The sequence below is a fragment of the Panthera onca genome, chromosome B4 (genome assembly GCF_046562875.1).
Source record: "Panthera onca isolate mPanOnc1 chromosome B4, mPanOnc1 haplotype 2, whole genome shotgun sequence".
In the NCBI taxonomy this organism is placed as follows: Eukaryota; Metazoa; Chordata; class Mammalia; order Carnivora; family Felidae; genus Panthera; species Panthera onca.
Genome location: NC_138345.1, coordinates 35,313,133 through 35,337,755, shown reverse-complemented (window position 1 = coordinate 35,337,755; position 24,623 = coordinate 35,313,133). Strand labels below are relative to the sequence as shown.

Here is a 24,623-nt window from a genome sequence, read left to right as displayed (position 1 = left end):
ACCGCACAACTGTTAGGTGGTGGAGCCAGGATGCAAATCCAGTGTCAGAATTCAAATCCAGCACCCTCCTAACCTCACTGGCCACTTCTCTGAGGAGCCATGTTCTTCATAGCAGCCACTCCATCTTGAGCCAGAGGATAGGCCATGGAACCAGGAAGTGGTTTGCATTTGGAACTGAGATGGGGTTGGTTGTGGGTAGAGAGACACTGAGGCAATGAGTGGGCCCATAGAAACTTCTCCCTGGGAGCTGCAGCCTCTCCCCAAGGCAGAGCATCTGAGTAATGGCTTAGTGTTGACCACTGGCCATTTTCAGAAAGTCTGCCCTCCAACAGAGTAGAGGGCTGATACGTCAGGTAAGTGTGAGGAAACCTACTGTTTGGGGGGCATGTATTAGTGACTGGCAGGCCTGACATCAAGGAAACATGGAGACAGCCAGGTGTGGCAAAGAGACCAGGAGCAGTGTCCACAGAGAGTAGGATACCTGCCTTGAAGTGTTCCATTTACCTTCTTTAAAGGGAAATGACCACGAAAGCAAAGGCAGATCTCCCACTGGTGCTCCCACATGGTTGCAGCTAAAGTCCTGAGGCTCTAAGGTCCCTGACATGTTGTCCTGATGTCAGAGTCGGGTCTGCTGACCCCTCAGAGGGATTAAGTTGTCCCATCTGCATGGTAGCGAGGAGGGTATCTGTGGAGGCACCCCGGCCCTATCTCCTTGAAACACTGCCTTGGGCCTCCAGAAATAGCAGCTGTCAGAGAGAAGCAAATACCCAAACAGAACAAGCAGCCTGTGTGTGAGTCTTCACTCAGAATTAAAACAGAAACCAAAAAAATTGTTATCAACACAATACCTAGGGGCCACGTGATAGAATAACTGTCATCTTCCTGGGGTTGTGTAAAACTTTCCAAGGCCCACGGCCCTCTGATGTTTGGTAACTCTACCCATCAGCATATCGGACATCTTCAAATATACCCACAAATCACATCAAGTAGAATATGTTTGCTGTAACAAAGTTAGAAACAATGGTTGTGTTTTTATAATGTTGAGTTTTATTAAGAATAAATTATTCACTTTGGTCTTGTGATATAGACTTTATTATATTGATAGATAACTCTTACGTGTTGAGCTGCATTTGACTAGTTGACACAATGTTAAGTGTTATGGACATTGAGTTACATATCCATTTTTATTTTGTACTTTTCGTCTCTATTTTGGACCCAATCTAGTTTTTTAAAAAATTTTCGAGTGTTTTTCTGGGGTAATGAAAAGCTTGTAGGGCATAGGCATTGAGTCTCTTGTGCCCAGTGTATAATCTCTTCTATCCCTTCCCACCTCACCCTCCAGACCCAGAGTGAGAGAGAAAGAAAGAGACTTCTTCAGTGAATTGATATTCACTTTCTGGCCTAAATTATACTAGGTTCTCAGGTCCTCCAGTCTCCTCTTGGTGTTGTTTTTATAACTATAAAATATAAGAAGTGTTCTTTGAGAAATGTGGAAAATTTCTAAGTGTCCCAAACAGATGATATTAAATCAGTTACCACAGATCCTTTGGCAGAAGGGAGGATATAAATTCTAAATGTGATTGTGTCAACCAGCTCAGATTTTCAGAAGTGAAGAGTAAAGATGTGGGGAGGGCTGGTTCTTCCAGAGCCTCTGACTGAGGCCTTTGTGTGGCTCTGGTGTAATGTAGATGATAGATTTTCCCTCTTGCTCCAAAAAAGAGACTTGTGCTGGATGTAGCCATGATGGAGGTGCCTCACAGGCACTGTGTGCAAATATTGTGCCCGAGGGGAGCAGAGTGAAGAACTGACTTGGGTGACAAGAGGCAGAATTGTAAAAAGGAGAGGAAAGCTGGAGAAAACCCCTCTAGGGCCAGGGACCTGGCTTATCCAAGACATTCAGGTAGGATCTGGGCTATGGAAGCAGGAAGACACTCTGCCATGTGGGGACACCATGGCTTCCTCTTTAGGGACTGAAGCTGGGCTCTGGCTATGCTTCCCAAGATGGGGGCACCAGGTCTAGCTTCCAAAGGGCCACTTCTAGGAGGGGCCTGTTACTCATCTGGAAAACTATCAGCACCTTGAGTGGGAACCTGTAGGGGTGAGAGAGAGGGGGGAGCATTTGGCTATCCTCAACCACAGTGATTTACCTGACATAAGAAAAACTAAAATGAAGCATCATAAATTGTGACAGGCCCCGTTAATGTGACACACTCATTAAGAGCTCTGATAACTAGTGATATTTAAAGAAGGGGAAAAAACCCTCATAAAAAGACATGAAGGGATTTACTACAGGAAAAGAAAATATAGATCCCTTGAGATGACTGATACAAGAGAACAAAGGAGGTCCTGAAAGTGGCTGCCTTTGATCAAGGTGAGAGCCAGAATCTTCAAGGTTGGACACAGGTACTTCTGAAACCCAGGAGAAGCATCTTTTGGGTCATGCCTGGTGTTTCTCCATTAAGCAAGTAGTACATTCAACCAGAACTTGCTCTTTGTTAATGGAGTGGAATCCCCTTTCTACACTAAAAATGAGATTATGTAAAATCTAAAATTTATTTGAAAGAGGGAGGGCTTTTTTGTGTGCCTGGTGCATTACCATAAAATGACACTGTCTTACTCCTTATTGCCTAATTAGTAATATTGTACTTCTGTGTGAAATGGTGTGTTTAAACATTGCCAATCGATTTAAACAAAAGAATTCAAAATACTGTAGGATGGAGCACAGTGAAACATTCCTGCCAGCCAGTGTTCTCCCAGGGTAAGGTTTTTGTCTTTTCAAGGTATGCCTGTGCAACAGGAACATAGCAGAAGAGGGAAGTTTCCTTCAGTTTCCCAGTCCTCACCATGTTTTCTGACCTTTCCATTTCCTTCATCCAGGGCTTAGCTGGTCCTAGGGCTGTAAAAAGTTTTAGGGTCTTATAGACTTAGCTGGATATTGGGCTTAGTGGGATCTATCATTCATTTTTTCATTCATTATACACTTAGTGAAGACATATATAAACTATGGGTTCTAGGTATTAAAGACATAGAATAAGGATAATAGAGTTCCTTTCCTTTAGGAGGTCAGCCCAGTGGGAAAACAGATATTCTTGTGGAAAATTGAAATATACCCTGGTCAGCAAAGAGGATGGTAGAGAGATGAGCAGATTTCATGGCAACCTTGAGAAAGAGTGTAGTAGAATAGCCTGCCTGCTGTAACAAATAACCCCCAATTCTTGGTGGCTTAACAGGATAAAGGTTTATTTCTTCTATCACAGTCCAACTTAGATTGGCAGGGTCGTGATAGGGGACATTCAGGGATTCAGGGTTCTTCTGTTTAGAGGCTGTGCCATCCCCTTGGGCCTGGAAATTTTCCTTTGGATCCCCTGAATCTGGGCTGACAGATAAGAGATAATAAGGGGCATGGAGGGTTGTACCCGAAGTTTTAAGGTCCAGGCCTAGAGGTGGAGCTCATCATTTCCTACATGTTCCATTGGCTAGAAAGCAATTCATGGCCCTGCCCCCTGCAGGGGAGTCTGGGAAATATGGTCTGGCTTTGTGCTCATGTGGAAGAGGAGCAGGTTTGGTGAACATTAGTGCCACATTCACTGCAAGGAGCAACTGCCGCCCCCCCCCCCCCCCCCCCCCCCCCGGGAAGTCAGAGCAGCTCCATGAAAAGTGAGTACTGAGGATGGGTGGAGTTTGCCACATAAAGATGTTGAGTGTTGGTGCCAGGCCAGGAGGGAGTAGGGGTGTGAGAAGAGTACCTCAAGGAAAGGAAGTGGAAATAACTTGGATTTGTCTTCAGATAGAGCTGGATTTAAACATTGGCCTACAACTAGCAATGGTGTGACCTTGAGCCTGGTCCCTGTGTGTCCCAGGTGTCAGCTTCAGCTCTTCATCTCATGCCCTCTCCCAGATTGTGGGCATTAGGGACTTGCCTTCTACAGTCCCTGCTGGCTCCAGTGTCAACCACAGTCACTTTCTCTGAGTATGCCCTTCTCCCTGCTCTGGACAAACCCTGACATGGACCTGTTCCCCTTCTTTGAGTTACACACACACACACACACACTCACACACACACTCACACACTCACACACACACTCACACACTCACACACACAGACACTCCAGTCCCACACAAGGTTTTTATGAGTATATCAGCCTGTACTCAGGTTTTGGGAAGCTAAAGGGAGTTCACATCATTGTAATGTAAATATTGAATGTTTGAAGTTTCTGTGCTCAGAAAGTCCTTCCGACATTTTTGCCTACCCAGGCCTTACAGTTTTAATGTATTCCTTGCCCTTTCTATTTCTCCCCCTCTACTGCCCCCAAACTACTTGAACATACTCTCCTCATTTTTATTATGCAGAGCAATTCAGCTCTATATAGTCCCTAAACTTAGCTCAGAGCTTTCCTCTGCACATCCACTGATGTGCTTTCCCACACAAGGGGCCATATCCACTGATGTGCCTTCCCACATGATGGGCCATCTGATGGGGATCTGACCCCATCTTCTTGGATGAGGGAAAAGGGGTGGTAGAGAGACTCATTTTTCCATTGCTTCAAAGGCAGAAGCAGATGGCGTCAATTTTTGTTTTAAGTAACTTTTTCTTTCTTTTATATACAATTTCACTAAGGATCAGATGGGAATGTTGCCACCCAAATTGCAAGGTTGTTGTGAGAAATAAGATAATATATGAAAATGTGTAATATGGTGCCTGGCACATAGCAGATCCTCAATTAAAATGCAGCTGTCACTCCTCTCCCGCCCACCCTCAGAGTCACAGGGTATTAAAAGGCACAGTGCTGTGTGGTCAGTGACACTGACCTAGATGGGTCAAGGGGACAGTGTGTGATGGGGAGTCGTGAGAGCTGGAGCTGCAGAGGGGGAGTGGGGCCAAACAATTTCATGCCGTGCTTTTATCCAAGGAGATGGGCCTTTGTCCTCTGCATTCAGAATTCAGAACTTAGCACATTAGATATAAATGGGAGGAGAACCTTTTAAAATAGCCGTCTGTTTGAGCAGAAGTCTTTTTACTGAGATTCAAGATGTGGCTCCAAGTAGGTTTAAATTTGCAGAGCACATGCAGAAGCTGGTTCGTTGCTCTAGGATGCCACACCTGCAGTTAGGGCAGACATAGTGTGTCCTCCCACGTGAGCTGCAGCTTATTGGCCCTGTCTGGAAGACCCGGCTGAAACTTGTTACCCTGAGGAGCTGGTTTGCATGACAGATCCTGCAGGGAAATGGCTGGCAGAGCTGGAGGGTTCACGTACTCTCCCAGCAGCCTGCTCTTTGTGAGAGCCCCGTGCCTTTACTTCTCTTTGAGAGGTAGAGGAAGAGAGGCCCAGGCAAGTAAGCAGCTGACACAGTCAGGCATGTGCTGCAAGGATCAAAACCCTTTCTCCTGCCACTCCCCCAGTCTCCCAGGGCTAAGAGGGGCCCTGGCCCATCCAGCAGAGGGTCTTCTCCTGCAGCAGTCTCTTGACAAGTCTTTGGGGCCATCCAACCTCTGCCCCAACACCTCTAGGAGTGGAAATCCATTTGGGGATATCTGTAATCCTGAAAAAGGGTTTTCTTAGAGCTGTTTTCCTTTATCTTTTACCTGTTGCACTTCATTTTGCCATCTGGAGGGGAAAAAGGTATTCTCCCTTCCTTAGGAAATCCTTGTTGATACCAAAGACAGCTCCCATGTGTCTCTTTGTTGTCTTGGTTGTCCCTTAGGCTAACAATCCTCTTCACTGCACCCTTTCCCTGCAGTCCTGGCCACCTCATCTGAACTCTGCTGTTTGCCTTTGACCCACAGTTCCTCAGCTCTACCTGGCCACAGGGATGAGAGACTGTTGCTTCCCCTTAGGACAGCATAGCCTGAGATTATATACTGCCTTCCTCCTCCTCCCTCCTCCTTTTCGTCCTCCCCCGCCCTCCTCCTCATCCTCCCTGTCTCTCCTCTTTCCCCATCTTTCCTCCTCCCCCTCCCTCCTCCTCTCCTTCATTCTCCCCCTCCCTTTTCCTTTCCTCTTCTTTCCTCCCTCCTCCTTCCTTCCTCCTCCTCCCTTCTTCTCTCCTCTCCCTCCTCCTTGTTCTCCTCTCACTCCTCATCCCCCTCCCTCCTCCTTCCACATCACATTGTTTACTTGTGTTGAAATTTTAGGCAACTGGAATTCCTCAGTCATTTTTCATGTGTAGTGGTAAGTTTTGTTTCTCTCTTTCTGTCCATGGACAGTTCCTTCTTTTGGAGATTTCTTGGTAAATGTTTTTCCTTGACACACTTGGCCCCTTTTGGGGCTTCTTTGCTTGTCCCCCCCCCCCCCCCCAACCATTCCTGATCTGTGATATTCTTATTTTCTTTCCCACTATGAATGCTGTGTTTCAGTGACTGGAGGAGTTTTTGGCCTATTTGATGAACTTCTTATGCTCCCTTATGCTCCCTGTGAACACTTATGCTCCCTTTGATTCTATCCCATTTTCCCATGCAGGAACGCTCATTCCCTAAGTCCTGACCAGCCATTGAACACCTATGGGAGGTGTCACTGGGTTTCTTGCCCTCATAGGAGCACAGTGTTCATCAGGTTCTATCCTGCAGCCTACACTGGCATATCTGAAAATTCCATCATTGTAGAAGTAGGAATACTTTCCAAACAAAGGTCCTGTGAGGACACTTGGGGACACTGTATTCCCAAGAGCAAACACTGACTACAATGTCTTTTTGGCTATCATGGGATCTGGTAGAAAACTTTCAAGTTACCAAAATAGAGAATATGTTCTAATGTCTTACAAATGAACCAAATACACTTCCCTTAATGGGAGAAGAGATGTGTGTGTGTGTTTTTTATCACTGATAATAATAGCAGAGATGACAGTAATAGTTATTACTTGCCTGGCACTGTGCTCTGTGTTCTACACACCTTTGTCATTTAGTCCATACAGCAACTAATGAGGAGTGAGTTTGCATATCTCAAAGCCTGGAGGGGTCATCAGACCTGCCCTGATCACATGGCTAGAGAGCAGAGCAGTGGCGCCAGAGCTCCCTGTAACCAGCAAGTCATGTTTCCCACAGGACAGTTGGCATCATGGCTGTGCCAGTGTTGCTGCAACTTGGGGGTGAGTCTCTGGGCCTTAGTTTCTCCCGTGGTAAAGATGGGATCAGATTAGATGTGCTTAAGAGTGTTATCAGCTATATATGTCTATGATTTGACATCTCTGTTATTTCAGAGACAGCTTCCTTTGGGAAACATTGTTGTCACAAGAAAAGAAAATTGCCTTCTGTCAAAATGTTTTCTAGTCTCGGACACAGTGAATGGGGTTAGCACCAGAGGTAGAAAGACATTACTACAGGAAGCAGGGTGGAGATGAGGCTTAGGATGGGTGGATGGGCCAGCATCCTAAACTGAATAGGGACATAATTCTTCGGGAGCCACAAAATTATACATCTGATTCTGTCCCCTGCAATTCAAGCCTGCTAGAGGTAGTGAATGTCAGACTGGTGAGGATCTTCCCCTTGGCCTCAGACTCAGAAATTCATATGTCAGGTCAGGAAGGGGACCCCAGCACCATTTAGCACCCCCTTCATTTTATGTCAGCATACATGGAACTCTCAGCCCTTAGAGGACAGAGACCTCTGAGGCCATATGTTCCAAACTCCCAAAGAATCTCTGACAGAGGAGACTTTAGATCACGGGGGCCTCACACTCTGTGCCCCCTCAGGGGTACCATCCCTGATAAGTACATCTTCAAGAGCCAGCCTTGGTAGATAGAGCAGGGATTCCTTTTGGAATACGGAACTTGTAAGACTCTTTCAGCCTCTCTTCCAGTAGTTCATCTGTCAGGCTGGTTAGTAGGACAAGGAGTCTGGAACCCTCCTGTTGTTTCAGGAAGCTCCTCTTGTCCATCTATCCTGAATACCTGTGATTTGCCAGCTCACTCTACAGTTCTTAGTGGGAATTAATGAATCCGGGATTCTTTGCTACTTCTCAGGTGATAAATTGTGATAAAGTATAATCAAGATCTCCTAGCCTAAATGTAATGAAAGCCTAAATGAAGTAGCATTGGTAAGATATTTTGAGTCATACACAAAAAAATAATTTATTGGCAATCCCCAAATTTTGAACTGTTCTTTTATTCATTGTTAGCTTGGTGTTTTAAACTTAGAAAATTTTAAATGGCATTTAGATTTCTGGGCTGGCCTGTTTAACCCATAATACAGCTGAAACACTCTATAGTTACCATGAATCACAGTGGAAAATAATATTTTTGTAAATGAGTAGTATAGAATTGCAGTTAGACTCCCTCTATACCGAACTACTTTTGGAAAGCCGTCAGCAGTTTCCAGCTAGAACAGAAACATATTTAACACTGAAGTGTAAAAGCAGGATGTCCGATTAATCTTTACTCTGATAAGAGGGAAGTGAGGAAGAACCAAGAGTTTACTGGGTATTTACATGGTCCAGGCAAGCAGCAAGGAGAGCAGTGTGGTTCAGGGTTCTTGAGGCTGTGGTAGGTGTAGCCCTTATGGTCTCCTGTAAACATTTCTTCCTGGGTATTTTTTTCTAAAATTTTTAGAAGTTTTATTTATTTATTTATTTTGAGAGAGAGAGAGAGAGAGAGAGAGAGAGACATGAACCAGTAGGGAAGGGGCAGAGAGAGAGAGGGGGACAGAGGATCTGAAGGAGGCTCTGCGCTGACAACGGAGAGCCTGATGTGGGCCTCGAAGCCACGAACCATGAGATCATGACCTGAGCCACCAGGATGCCCCCTGAGTATTTTAAATATCACCTAGCCCAGCAGGTCCAGAGCTGATAGGAATAAGGTGGGCAGCAGGAAGGGAAGACTCCAGGGCTTCTATAGTTTTGAGCAGGACAAAACCTGTTAGCAGCCTGCCTTCTGGTTCAGAATGGATGGGCTGGGCTTGCCCAGTGAAACATATTCTGGTCCTTTTTAGGTCAGCAGTCCCATGGCCAGCAGTATATCCAGAGCTGGCTTTTTACCAGGCACAGCCTGGCCCAAAGCACCCCTTCCTTCAGGGGCACCATCTTGCTCTTCTAAGATGGGAGATGGGAGCTAAAGCTGTCAGAACAAGGAGACTGCAGCAAGGTACCTCACTACAGCCCAGAACACCTACCCTATGCCCTTAGGAAATTTAAATCCTACCACTCTTTCGGCTGCTCTTCTCTATCAAGACATGTAAATCGAGATTCCCAATTTAAGAATTTATCCCTTCTTCCCTTGGTGGATCTCTTCCCCACCCTCTACCTCTGTCTCTCCCTTTCGTTCCCTTCTCTCTCCACTCTACCCCTCCTCCCTCACTCTCTCTCTTTCCTCCCAGTCCCTCTTTCCCTCTTTTTCCTCCTCTCTCCGTCTCTCTCTGTCCTCCCTCTCCCCCTCTCCAGCTTCCCTGCTTCTTGACTTTACTAAAGCTACTCACTGACCATTGGAAATGCCAATTAAATCCTGAGTGCTGTGTGACTTGAATTCAAATTGTACCCCAGGAATTCTGACACAGTCTGTGTTTCCCATTGATTTAAAAAATTAAGACTCAGTGATATAATGTAATTCATTATTATGTAATAAAAGCCTATTATGGATTGTAATTTTTCAGTGACTAACTCAATTTTACTTATTAGTGTTCATTTAAATCTTAGCTTATTATATGTTCAATACTACAAGTATTAGAACCATTTTTCTTCAAAAATCAGCCATTTGGATTTTTTCATCAGTTTAGACAAGACTTTCCTCCTCCCTCTTCCTCCAAAAACATTCAGGTAGGTGAGATTTTCCTACATTCAAATCAGTGATTGAATAGGACCAAACTGGAGGATGATTAAATTTGGAACCAGAAGCACCAAACTGAAATGAATTTTATTAATTTCAAAATCTGACATTTTTGAGGACCCTTTAATAGAACCAGGGCTTCTGTAAATAACCACCCAGTGAATCAGTTCCATGCAGAAACAAACCTGTATCTTGAAATGCAACTTTAGATCGTTTTCAAACCAAGCTGCAATTTCATTAGGAAGGTTCCCCTGATTTACATTTTCTGGGTTTAGTAAATTCAATTCAAATTTATTTCCTCCTAAATGAATTTTTACTACCGGAAGGCCCTTGTATGGAAATGATCTTCTATCATTATGTGGTTTGCCTGCCCCTGAGGGTGAGATGGCCTTGATATTGGAGTGGCAGCCAGGGCTTGGAGAGGACTGGAGTTACCTTTCAAGGCTGCATGTGTGTACACACACACACACACACACACACACACACACACACACGGCTGAAACAGGAGTAAAGGACACGCTCAAGAAGGAAGGTGCTTGTGTTTGTGCTTGCCTTCTTTAGGACAAAATATTCAGATCTGGCCGTTCTGCTGAAAGCATCTTTGAAGGCAGCAGGGGCCAGGACCTGGGGATCTGCCTGCCTGTTTTCCTCCCCACCTGGCTGTCTCCCCACCTCTGCCTCCCCTGGAGAAGTGGCTTCTGAGGAGGTATGCCGCCAGAAGAGCGCCTGATCTCTGTTGAACCAGAGGCCTCCCCTCAGAGGCTATGTGGATGTGTTCCTCAGGCATAAGAATGACTCACCATTTAATGATTCCCTACAACTCCGTATACTGTAGGCCCCACACGTGTGGGGGAGTGGTACTCTCAGTGTCGCACAGTGGCATTGAGTTCCTCCATTACCAAACTGTGAAGACTTCAGTTTTAAAAAACAGCAATTGAATCACGTTTGGTAGAAAAGGTAAATTCTGCAGTGTCTTTGATAGAAACTCCTCATTTTCTACCCTGCTGCTCTCAGGTTGCACCAAGGGGAGGAAGTCAGAGGTGGGAGGTGGGAAGGTCAGATGAGGGATCCTGGTATTAAGGGAAGAGGATGGAGGACCTGCCTACTAAGCCCTGTGTCCAGGGTTGCTGTGGCGGGCATTCATTTTGACAAGGCCAACAAGAGGTGACATACAGAGCAGCATATTTATTCCATGTGATTCTTAGTCTTCAAGGTGAGGGATGCATTTTGATGTTCTGTTCATTGTTTTCAATCATATATTATAGTGTATTATCCAAAAATCTTTTCTAAACTTTTCCTGAAGCAAATGTAACCTCTTGTAAGTTAGGTATTAGTTGCGTAAAGTCATTTCTCCTGAAGCTCGTGAGTTTGTCCCTTTTGACCTTCAACAAGTGGCTCCACATTGTTCTATCACTCCATCCTGCCCATCGTCTCCTGAGGGGCTTAGAGGCATGCATCCTCCCAATCCTTTGTGCTCTGACATCTTTGGTGTGGCAGCTCTGTCCTCAGAGACCTCCCCCGAAATCGTAAGATGGCTCTACCCATTTCACACATCCCAGGCAGAAGCAGCAATGTCCAGGCCACAGAAGGCATCTTCCCCTGAGTGTGTCTTAAGAATGAGGACACTTCCCCCAGAAGTGTTCAATACACTCCACCATTTCTCCTGGCCAGGAATTGGTCAAATGTCCCGTTAGCAAGGAGAATGGGATTTCCTGACAGGTTTAGATGAATTAGGACTTACCTCCAACACTGGGATTGTGGTATCACAACCAACCAGAATCTGGGCTTTGCCAGCCAGTGAGCAGGAATGATAGCTTTTAGGCAGGCAGTGATACTGATTTCATCACTGGTCTTCCTGGCAGAGACTTAGAGGGTACCCACCACCTGTTTGTTTATTCATTTTAAGAGTTCAGCTTTAAAAAAAATTTTTAATGCTTATTTATTATTGAAAGACAGGGAGAGACAGAGCATGAGCATGGGAGGAGCAGAGAGAGGGGGAGATACAGAATCTGAAGCAGGCTCCAGGCTCTGAACTGTCAGCACAGAGCCCGATGTGGGGCTTGAATTTACAAAATCCGAAATCATGACCTGAGCTGAAGTCAGACATTTAACCGACTGAACCACCCAGGTGCCCCTAAGAGTTCAGCTTTTTATTGAACATGTTATAAAAGAGGTTTAGTCAGAAAGACCAAAGCCCATGTCATCATCAAACTTCAGATTCTTCTTTCTTTGCTTCTGCCTTCTTCTCAGCTGGGGCAGCAGTGGTAGAGCGGTCAGGGCCTCTGCTGGTGCCGTGCCAGCTGCTGGGACAGGTCCACCAGCCCCTACCATGCAGACAAGGCTCCTGATGTTGACATCGGCCAGAGCCTTTGCAGACAGGCCTGGCCACAAAGGTTTAACACTTAGTAAACCTGCTGCTTTCATGAGGACATTAATCTTATCCTCCATTTCTGTCACCTCATTGTCATGCAGAATGAGGGCGCTGAGTAGATGCAGGTGAGCTCCAAGATGGAGGCCATGGTGTGGGCGCGTGCTAGTCTCAGGGTGAAGTGGGGGACCCACCCCAGCACGGCCTCAGCTTCCTCAGAAGGACTGAACACCTTAGCGGCAGCTGCTGAAAAGTGATACTGACCATTTACGTTTTTCTAGTCTTTTGTCACGTGCAAAAATATGTGTTTTTTTTCTCTTTAAGTTGTAATGATTAGAGAAATTATTCAGTGCTGACCTCGGGCCTCTGTTTCTTCTTGCCTGAACTGGATAATGTGGATTTTAGAGTTGGAAGCCCTCTAAGAACATGCAACTCACAAGCACCTGGGTGGCTCAGTCAGTGAAGTGTCCGACTTCAGCTCAGGTCATGATCTTGTGGCTTGTGCTTTTGAACCCCACATTGGGCTCTGTGCTGACAGCTCAGAGCCTGGACCCTGCTTCAGATTCTGTATCTCCTTCTATCTCTGTCCCTCCCCTGCTCACGCTCTGTCTCTCTCTTCTCTCTTTCAAAAATAAACGTTTAAAAAAACCATGCAGCTCAATCTTTCATTTTACAAATAGGGACACTGAGGCTCATGCTGCTAGGGACTTGCCTGGTGGGTGTCTCATAGCTGGTTTAGCTGAGCATGCCTGTGATGGCTTGTCTCTCATTTCATGGTTTTTTTTCTACTTTCACGATGCTCCAACCTCTTTCTGTCCACGTAATCAATGCTATTGTGCACTTTTAAGCTTTTCTCTCTGTTAAAACCTGTGCGAGAACCGAAGAACTAGAGAGCAGTCATTTATAGCTCAGCATGAATATTAGATACTTCATATTTTAAGTCTGCTCTTGAATCATTTAAAGACATTTCAAGCATTTATTAACAGAATGAGAATTATTTGGGGGGTAGGAGACCTTTACTTCTCTTCCCGGTCCTTCAGAATGAAACTGGTACCTTGTCTGCCTTCTTGCTCCTCGAAGGCACAACCATCTCAGGAGCTACAGCAGAGAAGAGAAAGGGACCTTGCTTCACATGAGGAAAGCATCCTGCTGGACACCATCCTTAGACCCTTCATTTAATCTAAAAATGTTTTGTGTGTAAAGTACAAGCTCTGTTGTCTTCTGTAAGCAGAGGGTGAGGTGGGTGAGGTGAGGCTCATGGATAAAGGGCCATAGGTCCTTAGAATGCTCCGGGTCCCAGAGATGAAGACATCTGTCTGACAAAGTCCCCCATGTCTCACAGTCCAAGACAGACTTCTCTTCTCCATAAACAGATGCTTTGTATCTGGAAATCTAAGTGCCTGATCATAGAAGCCTAGGAAGTGGCTGTTGGTACTACCAGAGTTTTTTGTTTTTTTTTTTCTATGCAGATAAAATCATCATGGGGATCCTATGAAAGGAGTGTGTCAAGTATTTACCTGGAGTATCTCCCCTGGAGTATTTAGAAAATGACTTGATTTCCACACTGAGTATTGTTTAAAGTGAGACATACATAGTCTTTCCCTTAAAGTGACATGCCTCTGAACTATTAGGTCAGAGACCTAGTTAGGCTATTAGGTCAGAGAAGCAACAGGCTAGTACCAAGAAGGTGGTGTAGGATATTATGTATGCAGTCCTGTCTCTGAGCTGTCCTCCCCCGTTGCCACCAAGTGCCATGGTTACTGCCTTGTCTTCTTCCCCTCAGGGTAGCTCTTGCTCAGTGCTGAGGCCATTCTTTGTTAGGGTCTGTGTCACCCACTGCAGGGTGTTTAGAAGCCTTGGCTTTCACCCCCACTTAAGTCCCCACCCAGGTATGGTGACACCTGGAAGGACCTCTGCTCACCTCGAACCACCTCCTAGGAGGACATAATGCTCCTGGTTGAGAAGGTCCATTCAACACAGAACCAACTAGAAAGTTAGAATTCTGGGGCCTGACTTAGTCATATGTCTAAACCTGTCTCTTCCTCTGTTTTTAGGGCAGTTTTCTGAATCTAGAGAAGGAAGACATTTCTTTCTGCTCACCTGGCTGCTGACATTATAGCTTCAGTCAGCGAACAAATGAAATAAACATTGATTATCACCCCCCCTTCTCTCCACACACCCATGGGGTGTTCACTCATGCATTATGGATACATTTTCACACCAAAGAGATTGCTAAACAGAACCAAAGGGGGTAGCGTGGGGTATTGTGACTGGAAGACCTTCACAGCAGGTCTTCTTCTTACCAAATCTCAGGGCCCAGGGCCCCAGGCTCTGTTCTTCAATGCCCAGGCGGGCATGTGATGTCTGCACAACCACCACTTCAAAGCGGGATTCAGGGTTAGGGATGCTTGGCAGTTTCTTGGACATCAGACAGCACTTGCAAAACAAATTTGGTGAGTTATGAATGAATCAGAACCAGACGAGTTAGTTACATTTCTCTCAGAATGCATATTTAAAACTTCTTACACACACACACACACACACACACACACACACACACCAAAGAACATTCATCCCTTCCCAGGGGAGGGGGTGTTGGTCACATGTATTGGAGGGTTTGCAAAGCCAGTGTAGTTTTCCAACCCATGACATATCTGCATTCTCATCCCTTCCCTTTTTCTGGGCACCAGTCTTCCTGGTAGGAGGTTATCCATTTGGGCCCCTTTAAAGGACTGGGTGAAACCAGGTGACAGCCTTCTGCAAATTCAACTGGGAAACCTCTGTATGTAGAAGTTCAAGGTAGCCTCCCACCACCACCCTGAGAGGCTGGGTTCTCACAGTTCCGACATGGAGATAGACTTGTGGAGGCGGGGTTTGGGAGGTGGCATGTCGTGGTGCTTACAAGGAGGAAGCCGACAACCCAGAGGTGCTCACTCTTAATTTGGCTTTCTCTTTCTTATCCTTCTATTTAGGTCTCATTAAATGTCACTTCATTTGACAAGTCTTCCCTAAGCTCCTATTCTAAATCCTCTTTCCTGTTATAACCTTTTATCTTGCCCTGTATTGCCCTTTTATCTTGCTCTTGTCTCTTGTAGAACTTAAAACAATTTGTAATTACATTTATTTGTATGATTGTTGATCACCCCAGTAGATCATAAGCTGGGTGAGGTTGAGAACTTTATTTATCTTCTCGCCATTGTCATATCCCCAGTTCTTAGCCCATTGCTGGCATGTAAGAAATAGTTGTCAGATGAGTAAATGGTGATGGTAGACTCCTCTTGGGTTGATGTTTTTGAATAAGGGGGGAGGCAGAGGGTCTGGTGTACATGGTCTGTGTTGGGGATTAACCTTGATTTGGGGGTACTCAGGGAGGCAGGAGGGCGAGTTGGGCAAACCTGGGGCTGCTCCATGTAAATTGAGTCTGAGCCTCCTGGTAGTCTACTTGAGATTTGGTGCTTCCACTGGAGCTCCATGAGACATAAAATCCAAACCTTGGGATGACATCCAGAGGGAAGAAGGCCAGTTGACAACTTATATAATGTAGATTGGTGATTTCAGAAGCACAGAGCAGTGTTTTCAAAAATAAAATAAGACACTAAGGGTTGGGGAAATGGCAGAACATGGGAGTTGAGTCTGCTTCTGACCTGGGAGGAGGTGCTATGCAATGGTGGAAAGAGCTCAGACTTTGGAGTTAAGCCAGCATTTGATTCTAGATTTCACCACCGACTAGTTGTGTGGCTCTTAGCCAAGTTGTTTATCTAGTCTGTGTGAAACTTGGTATTTTTATCTGTAAAATGGGCCTAGTGATAGCTCCCGTTCTGCATTGTCATGAATATAGAGATGACATGTATGTCTACCTCACACTTTGTGTCCAGTGAGTGTTGATTCTTAGTTCTTTTTCTCTTTTGAAGAGTCAACATGGAAGATTTAAGATTTCTCCTTCTCTCCAACCTAATCTCCTCCCATTTATTTAGTCATTTACCAGTCCTTAGGTATATAGTGCTCACATGCAAGGTACTCATCATTGTGTTAAGGGTGGTAAAGATTCAGAATAAATGCAGGTTTCCCCTGCAGAATGTCTCCCATGTTAACATATTCCTAGGAGAATATATTTTAGTTTTCAATAGTCCTGTTTCATATTTTATACACAGCTCTGAATAAAATGATTTTTCAGTTGATATTTATACAGGAAATATATCACCCAAACTCATTGTACATTTTGAAGAAAAGTCTCCAATTATGTTTCTAATACAACTGGTAGAGCATGAGAAATAATTGTAGGTGATTTGTAGAGCCCACAGAGTGTCAGTAAAGGAGATGTGCTTTGGGGATATTTTGGGGGCTAAGAAAGACCATGTGACTACACTAAAGGAACATTCATCCTCTTCTCAGGGGAGGAGTCTTGGTCACATATATGTGTTGGAGGATTTGCAAAGCCAATGTAATAAATAGTGAGGTAGACCAGACTGCTTTTCCAACCCATAATACATCTGCAACACACTCTTCCCCTTTTCCTGACCGCCAACCTTCCTAGAAGGAGGTCATCCATTTGGGCCCTTTTCAAGGTCTGGGAGAAACCAGGTGACAGGCCTCTGCACATTCAACTGAGAGATCAGGAAGTGCTATTTTAAACACTTTACATCCTAATGTGATAGTTTATATGATAGTTATGTGCAGTACTTTGCTTACATTTTAGGAAATACATTATAATATATTTTGGTTTGGGGTTGATGTAATGCAACACATTATAATTTTTCCTATTTAAAATAATGGGAAATAGGTTAGCATTTCCCACTGAACATACGATTTTCAGAAACAGATTACCAAAATGTGCTTTTTTCCACGTGGTCCTTATCTTCAAAGAATGTATAGTCTAGTTGGGGTGATAACACAAACAACAAGAATTGAACTTTCTTATAAGGAACATAACATAAGATGAAATACAGTTCAATTAGGTGTTGGGGTATGCATTATGGTCTGTTGATTTCATAGGGATTAGAAAAAGCAGAATCACTTGGGTGGGGCGGGGGGGGGGGGGGAAATTCCAGAGAGGTTTCATGGAGGGGACTATACCTGCAGGGACTTTAAGAATGGCAAGGCCTGGTTAGGATGGAAATCAACTTATAAGCCATGGCTGTTTGAATGTCAGGCTTGAGAAGTTTCTTCCAGTGAACATTCCTTAAATACCTATAATGCACCAAGTACTGTGTTAAGTATGACGTGATAAGGCAGAAAACATAAAACATTGTATTATACCTGCCTCAAATCTCTTCATGTCTAAGAGTAATCAGAAGACATGTACATTGAAAACACACAACATAATTCAAATGAAAAAGTTACAACATGCTGAAAGAGAGGGATAGTGACAAGAGGGGAGATGACATACACCTGAGAAGTCACCATGGCTTTGGCTAGGATAGCTATGTTAGCTGAGATGGTCTTAAGGGAAGACCATGACTAGGGCTGCACATGTTATTAACAACTGGTCCTGCAGCACTCATCAGAATGGATACCACTGGCCAGGAGAGCTGGTGTAGGGTTCTGGAGCCTTCTGTCCTGCCTGGCATAAACCCTCTATTTAGTGGGTTCAAGGGAGGATCCAGGGGACCTGAGGAAGGGGGCCTGGGTGGTACAGGGAATTTGGGAAACTCAGGGAAATGGCCATTTACCGACCAATATGAAAGTGTCTTAATATGTAATGATCAGTTTGTACTTATCATACCTAGTAGCTGAAGATTAGACCAAATTAGAACCCCTGGGGTGAGTAAACCAATGAAGTCAGGTTATCTAACTTCTTCTCACCCCACCCCAGAACAATGTGTTTACCCCGTAACAAATGCCTTGTTTTTTGGTTTGGTTTGGTTTGAGGTTCCACCTGGTTTAACCTGAGGATCTAACTTAGGGCCTGAGTACCTGCCCCCCCGCCCCCACCAATAGAAATAATGGAGAAACGTGGTTCCTTTTCTAACTACTCTGAGCGTTTGAGTTAACTCTAATCCAAGGGCACCCACCCCCTGGCCCCTTCCTCAGATCCCTGGACATCCCCTGCACCCAGTAAATAGAAGATCTATGTCTAGCAGGGCAGAGGGCTCCAGAGCCCCGGGCCAGCTCTCCTGGCTGGTGGTGTCCATTCTGAAAGGTGGGTGATTTTTAAATATTACTCCCTGGCCCTCATGCCTTCCAGTAAGAAGCAATGAATCATACTATACCTCACTAAAGTCTTGGTTTGGGGTGATGTGTTTATTGTTAGAACTGTTTTCATAAAAACAATAATCAAACACCTTTAAAAATTTTGTAAGCATCCACTTTATATATCAATATGGTTTAAAAAAAAAACAAATACCACAGTCCTCATGAACAAACAAACAAGACAGTTGGTTGTAATAATAAGGAATTCACTGGGAGGAGTCATCATGTGCCTGATATTTGATGGCTCTGGGAAGACAAATGGTGTTCCATCTGTGTGCATACTTGTATTCAAGAGAAAGAGACACAGAGAGTGAGACAGAGACAGAGAGACGTGTGTCTGTGCCGCTCTGTATTTTGGGCAGTGTTTCATAAGATTCTTAACTGGCTTGTACCACCATACACACAGTGTTCTATTAGCAATTGTTTGGCCAAGAATAAAGAATTCCTAATTATATTTTAGAAATACAGTTTAAGGAGCTGAAGTTTAAAATAACTGTCTTGAGCTTCAGAAAATTCATCTCTGGAAACCATCCAGGGAAGGATATGTGTACTTTCCAAGGGGGTGGAGGGGGGTCTGGTGGGGCAAAGAGCAAGTCAGATTTTTCTTACATTTCAGGCAGTGGCTTCCTGAAAGGTTACTCATACATTTCTTTAAAACACTAATTGCTTGCTTTCTCAAGAGCCAAGACGCATCCAGTCCTCCAACCAAATTCTCACCTAAAATCAGAAGGCTTAAAATCCAGTTATTTTAAGTGCTGCGTACTCTTAAAAATATGTGTCTGGTTATGTTGTATATAAGCAGCTCATATCAGAGATGCAGCAAGTCAAGCTGTATAAAATTTAGTAACACATGCCAGAGAGGAGACAGAGGGAGAAGAGAGAGGGGAGAGAGAGAGAGAGAGAGAGAAAGAGAGAGAGAGAGAGAGAGAGAGAGAGAGAGAGAGAGAGTGTGTAGAGAGGGGCGGGAGTGGGGGAGACTGACTGATATCCTACCATTTCCTCCAGGAGAGGCTTGCATTTTACTTTCAACCCGTTTCTAAAAATGGTAAATGCACAGTAAGAAAACAAGTTTATCTGTTGCAGGAAGGAAAGAAGGGCAGGGAGAGGAATCTAATCTTCAACTTGGTGTGATTTTATTTTTATCCAACTGCTTTTGCAACCGAACATCTGGGGGGAGCGGCTAGTGCAGAGTTGGGGTCTCCCTAGGTTTCAACAGCTTCATTAGGGTCATCATTCGAGATTCATTTCACCAGGACCATGGTGCAAAATATGAAGTCTTTGCAAAGACGGGAGTTGGGGGTGGGGTAGGACGAAGTAGGGACGTTCGCAAGAGTGTACCAAGTGAAATGGTGATGGTATTGCTCATAATGACAGCTTTAGGATTTCTGCTGTCTACCCTTGAGGGCTTCAGGTAGCTTGTGTTGTTTCCCTTTCCGGTGAGGAAGCCCAGGATTGGTGGGAGTGCCTCGATTCTGAAGTCCAGGGTAATGATCGAGATCTAGTTGATTCAAGGTTAGAGGTGGATTTCAACCCAGTTCTTGCAGGGCTGGCAATGACATTTGGCTCTAGTGCAAATGACCTCAAAGGCAGTAACAGGCAAGTGTGATCTCCGTTAGGCTTGTGGTGGCTCAGAGAACTGGGCCCAAGTTTCTAAATTGGGAAGCATGCCAGTAATGCAAGTGTATTAGGGGAAAGAGCATTAGGTTAATTTTTTTATTCGTTGATTCAGTGACTCGATGTCTATTTCTTGGTCACCTATGAGGTGCCCAGTGCAATGCCACAGGCTGTACTCAGGGTGCAGTGAAGCCGGCTGCTGTGTCACCGCCATCTCTTCAGTAACTCCTCTCCATTGGAATCTGTGGCTATAACTGGGTATTTTATGCCATAGAGAAGGAGGAAAGGATGTGGATGGGTAATGAGGACAAGCTGGGATTTTATGTATCAAGATGGTTGTGTAGTGATGGTAAGAGCTGTCTCTTGGGTCCCTTTTAGCAGAAAGGAACATAAAGCTTTCAAAAGAACCCTATTTTCCAGTTAGTGTCAGGACTGACTTTTCCATTTGTTTTGTGGTCAAGTGAAGGCCCTGCTGAAAACCCAGGGGTCCAGGTGGACATTGGCATGCAGGGGCCCTCAGCTTCAGCTCTGGGAACAATAAATCAGGCAGATCTTGCTGAATAAGGAGCCCTCTCCAGGCTGTGATGTCAGAGACACATATCACTTGGAATTCTGCAGTTAATGGACTGCTATCCCACTTCCTCACACTTGTAGAAATCATGCTCCAGTAGCATTGTTGGACTCGTCTGGGTTGTGCCTGGTTGTGCCTGTGTCATATCAGGCATTGTGAATACACGGCCCCTCTAGTAAAATTCTGGGGTGTCTGACTTTGGAAGAGAAGGAATGTGTCCATGAACTTTAGCTTGTCTAGAAACAATGCTAAAAGCAGATTTGATGGCTACTGTTGCTGTCTTTTTGTAAGAATATGAACCGCTGTGGAGTCTTGTTGAAATACAGCAGTCATGTGCATCTCTATAACTTATTCAGTAGGACCCTACCTGCTGATTCTCATTCTCTCAAGAGCATAAATTAAGTCATACAGCTCTGGCCTTGCTGGGAGGTTGGGATGGGGAGTGGGATGATCAATGGGGCTTGCTCTCAAATCCCCAGTTGTTCTGCTCCTACTTTTCCTTGTCATTCTCTCTGTTTACGTTATTTGCACAAGCTTGGGGGACCAGAGGCAAGAACTGGCATTTGGATTAATGGCTAGATACTCCAGAACAGTCAAAGAACCAAGAAATAATGTTCATGTTCTGTTCTGGGTTATATATTTTTATGGGCTGATGGCAAAAGAAATAATGATTTTAGTTTCTTAAGTATGCACTTCTTGCACTAACATTAAAATTAGCTGCTGTTTGCATTTGCTGAGTGCATATTAACCATGGTAGAGGGAGAGTGTGGTGAGTCAAGGGTGAGTCTGTTGGAAGGAAAGAAACCACGAATTCCACTATTGCTTCTGGCTTCACTTAGAGATTCAAATTAGCACATACTATCTGAATTAAATAAATCATACTGTAAAGAAATTAGATGGGTGTACATTTGAGGAAACCTTATTATAATGACTTATAAAGGAAATTATTGCCAACAAAATTTTGGGTTTTAATTTATCTGATCTGCTTAAAGCATGACACACCTGTCTGTGATAAATCAATTTTTTGAAAATAGAGACCTGGATAGAGAGTAGTACTTAGCTCTTAAAATACAGAGCTTAGAATTGTAGAAAGAGAGGTATTTTATCTAGGTCAAGTATTATTACCGTTGATATCTTCGCCGTTTACCCAGAATGCTGTCTCTGCCGTGTGTTTGAGGCAGCACCCAGCTCCTTCCCAGCTCCCTCTTTCCCCTGGTGTGTCTGTTGTGTGCTGGCTGTGTGTCTGGGACAACCGCAGGTGCTAAGGTTATGAGGGTAAGTGGTTAGATGTGATTTCTGCCTTTGTGCAGCTTAGGGTCTGATGGGAGAAATGAACAAAGGAAACAGATAACCACTGGACACGTGTATTTTCTCTTCTGATATCAGAGTCAGCCCGGAAGACCCTGAAAATAATTTCACTGCCTGTCCCTTGGAGATGTTTATAAATTGCTCAATGATTTTTATCATTATGCTCTTTTACCTTTTGGAATTAGTATCATGATGGCTCTTCTGGTGGTATCACAGTTCTAAAGGAAACTGTGAACCACTCATGCTGCCCAGCCCAGGCTCCTGACTTCCACAGTCACCTCTGGGGCTGAGGCTTGGCTAAGTAGTTTCCAAGAGAAAAGTGGTCAGTTAGGACAGGGCACCTGCCTCTTCCTGTTCCTTCTGAGCCAAGGAGTGGGATAAGTATCTGACAGCCTGGAGTGGGCCCAGCTTCAGTCTGGAGTCAAGGCTGACCACCTAAGTGGGGAAAATGCCTCCTGGCTTTTGCACTGCTGCTCTCTCTCCGGTGCCGCTTGTTAGCCAGCCTTCAGGTTTTAGCCCTCACCTGTTTTTAGGAGGCCCCCTCCTGCCGCCTCAGAGGGGAGCTCCTTGCCCTTGGTGCTGGGCTGGGAGCAGCAGTGGGGGCTGGCTGGGGAGAAGGGCTGGGCTGAGGCGGAGGCGAGATTATTGCCTGTTACACATGGACATCTAGACGGGGGAAGAAACATAACGGCTTTATTTTTAGGCTTTGCTAATTCTCACTCTTCTCCTAGTTCGCTGCTACCTGGCAACAGCTTATTGTCATGGCAACGCCAATGTTAATGAGTGAAGCTCTCTGTGTGTCTGTTTTACCCAGTGCTCCGTGACAGACAGTCTGTGGAGCTATCTTTCTGGCCATCGGAGGCTAAACGCTAGACTCCCTTCTCTTCCGAAGGCCTCCCAGGCCCTGTCCGTGAAGGAGAGGAATGGAGGCAGCTGCCGAGGGATTTCTGGTTTTGCTTACACATTCCTAACGTATTCTGTGTTTACAGATGGGCCTGCCGGCTTCACACACTGCCCCTCCCCCGCCTGGGCCACCCCCTCTCGACATGTTTCACTGGCAGCCATGAGCTTTTGAACAATAACCAGTTTTCTCATGTTCCAGGCACCTCGGGATTTTTATGCAGGTTTTCTGGCACCTTCTCTGCACTTGGTCAGCAAAGCTCTGAATCCTGGGTCCTGAAGAGGGGAGAGGTGTTTGCAGATCTCAGAGGGAACCTAGGGCTTACATCTGTGAGTGATAGCCTGCATCCCCCTGCCCTCAGACTGAGAAGCAGTAATGCCACCATACAGTGTTGTCTTGGTTTCCCTGACATCTGTTGATAGAGGTTGCCATCTATGGCCTTGCAATCATATGTGAGGGAGAGCAGCAGAACCAGCAGCCTCTTCGTGCCTCAGTTTTTCCATCTCTAGGCTGCGCCCATCTGAAACCTTGACAGTCCTCCATGTTAGCCTGCTGAGCAGTGATGCATGTAAAGTGTTCTGGGTTCCCCTCACCAGTCCTATCATGTATGTGGCTTCCAGAACCTCTCTGTGCCTCAGTTCCCCCACTCATAAATTAAGGAGAGTAATCAGGTAAATATGGGTCAAATTGCTTAAAGCAGTGTCTGGCATAAAATAATGGTTCAATCAATATTAGTTATTACTGTGTCTGGGCATTATTTACTCCACACACCAATCTTGTGAAATAAGTACTGTTCATATTCTCAGATTGCAAAGAAGGAAACTGAGGTATGGAGAGGTGGAACAACTGCCTCGGGGTGACTGGAAGTGAGAGACTTCAGGTGGGAGGCTTGGGCCACTGAGCTTGAAGGGGCTTACCCTCCATGCTCCTCAGGGTTGCAGTCCTCACAGCTATGGAGAGCTGCTCCCTTCTCCTAAGGGTGGCCTTGGGGCCTCGTGAATGTGCATGAGCACTTTGCAGTCCTTGGATAGAAGGTGCTATGTGAACCAGAGAGTTACGAACTTTCACCAGTGTCATCTCCAGGGAGGTGGCTCTTAGTTGTTTTGTATGGCTTATCTTGAGGTTGGCACTGCAAGGCTCTGTAATAAGCGATGGAATCAGGATGCTTGGAGACCCCTCCCCATGGCCCCAGACTGTTCTCAGGACACAGGGTCCTTGGCAACTGTCTCTCCATTGAGCTGTGAAGCACATCACCACTCATGTACTCCCACTAGCTCATCCAAAGTTTTCAGCTCCTTGCACAGCTTTATTTTTTCCCCAAACTTCTTGTAAGTAAATTATTCTATGTATTTTTTAAAAAATAGCAGATTCACACAGTACAAAATAAAGAATACATGAAAGGGTATGCTGTGAAAAGTCTCTCTTCTTCTTTGCTCCTCACCACCAGGGCCTGTCCTGGTAGGAGACCTACACATCAGAGAACATATACACGTATATTGTTTTCTCATTCGCCCCTGATGTGAACACTTACACATTCTGTCCTGCATTGCTTTTTTTCCCACCTAACTGTACCTGGGAAATTGCTCCTAATCAGTACACAATTAATGAGAAGTGGCCTCAATCATTTTCAACAGACAACTCAAAAATTTTATTGGGTTTTATTCTAGGTCAATAAATTTGTGAATGATTGTGATGAAAACTTAAGAAAGCCTAAACACCAGCAATAAGTTAATAGAAACAGTCTTCTATTATTGAGTATCACCAGGATAATAATACCAGGATTCTTTTTAATCCCTTAGCCATTTTTTAACCTGTGTAAAGCTGAAATCCAAAGTTGCAGAGCTAAAAATGAGCCTGAGTCTGTCTGCGTCCACATCCCTGTGCCCTTTCTGTCACACTGTTCTCCTTTTCTTATGTAAATA

General features: G+C 44.9%; 1 protein-coding gene and 1 pseudogene across 1 annotated transcript in view; one reads left to right on the top strand and one right to left on the bottom strand.

Annotated features, from left to right (window-relative positions):
• CACNA1C (calcium voltage-gated channel subunit alpha1 C) overlaps nucleotides 1–24,623 on the top strand; it is a 664,490-nt gene that overhangs the window by 135,409 nt on the left and 504,458 nt on the right. The gene's annotated exons all lie outside the window — the stretch shown is intronic.
• LOC144616829 (large ribosomal subunit protein P1 pseudogene) lies at nucleotides 11,760–13,509 on the bottom strand (annotated as a pseudogene).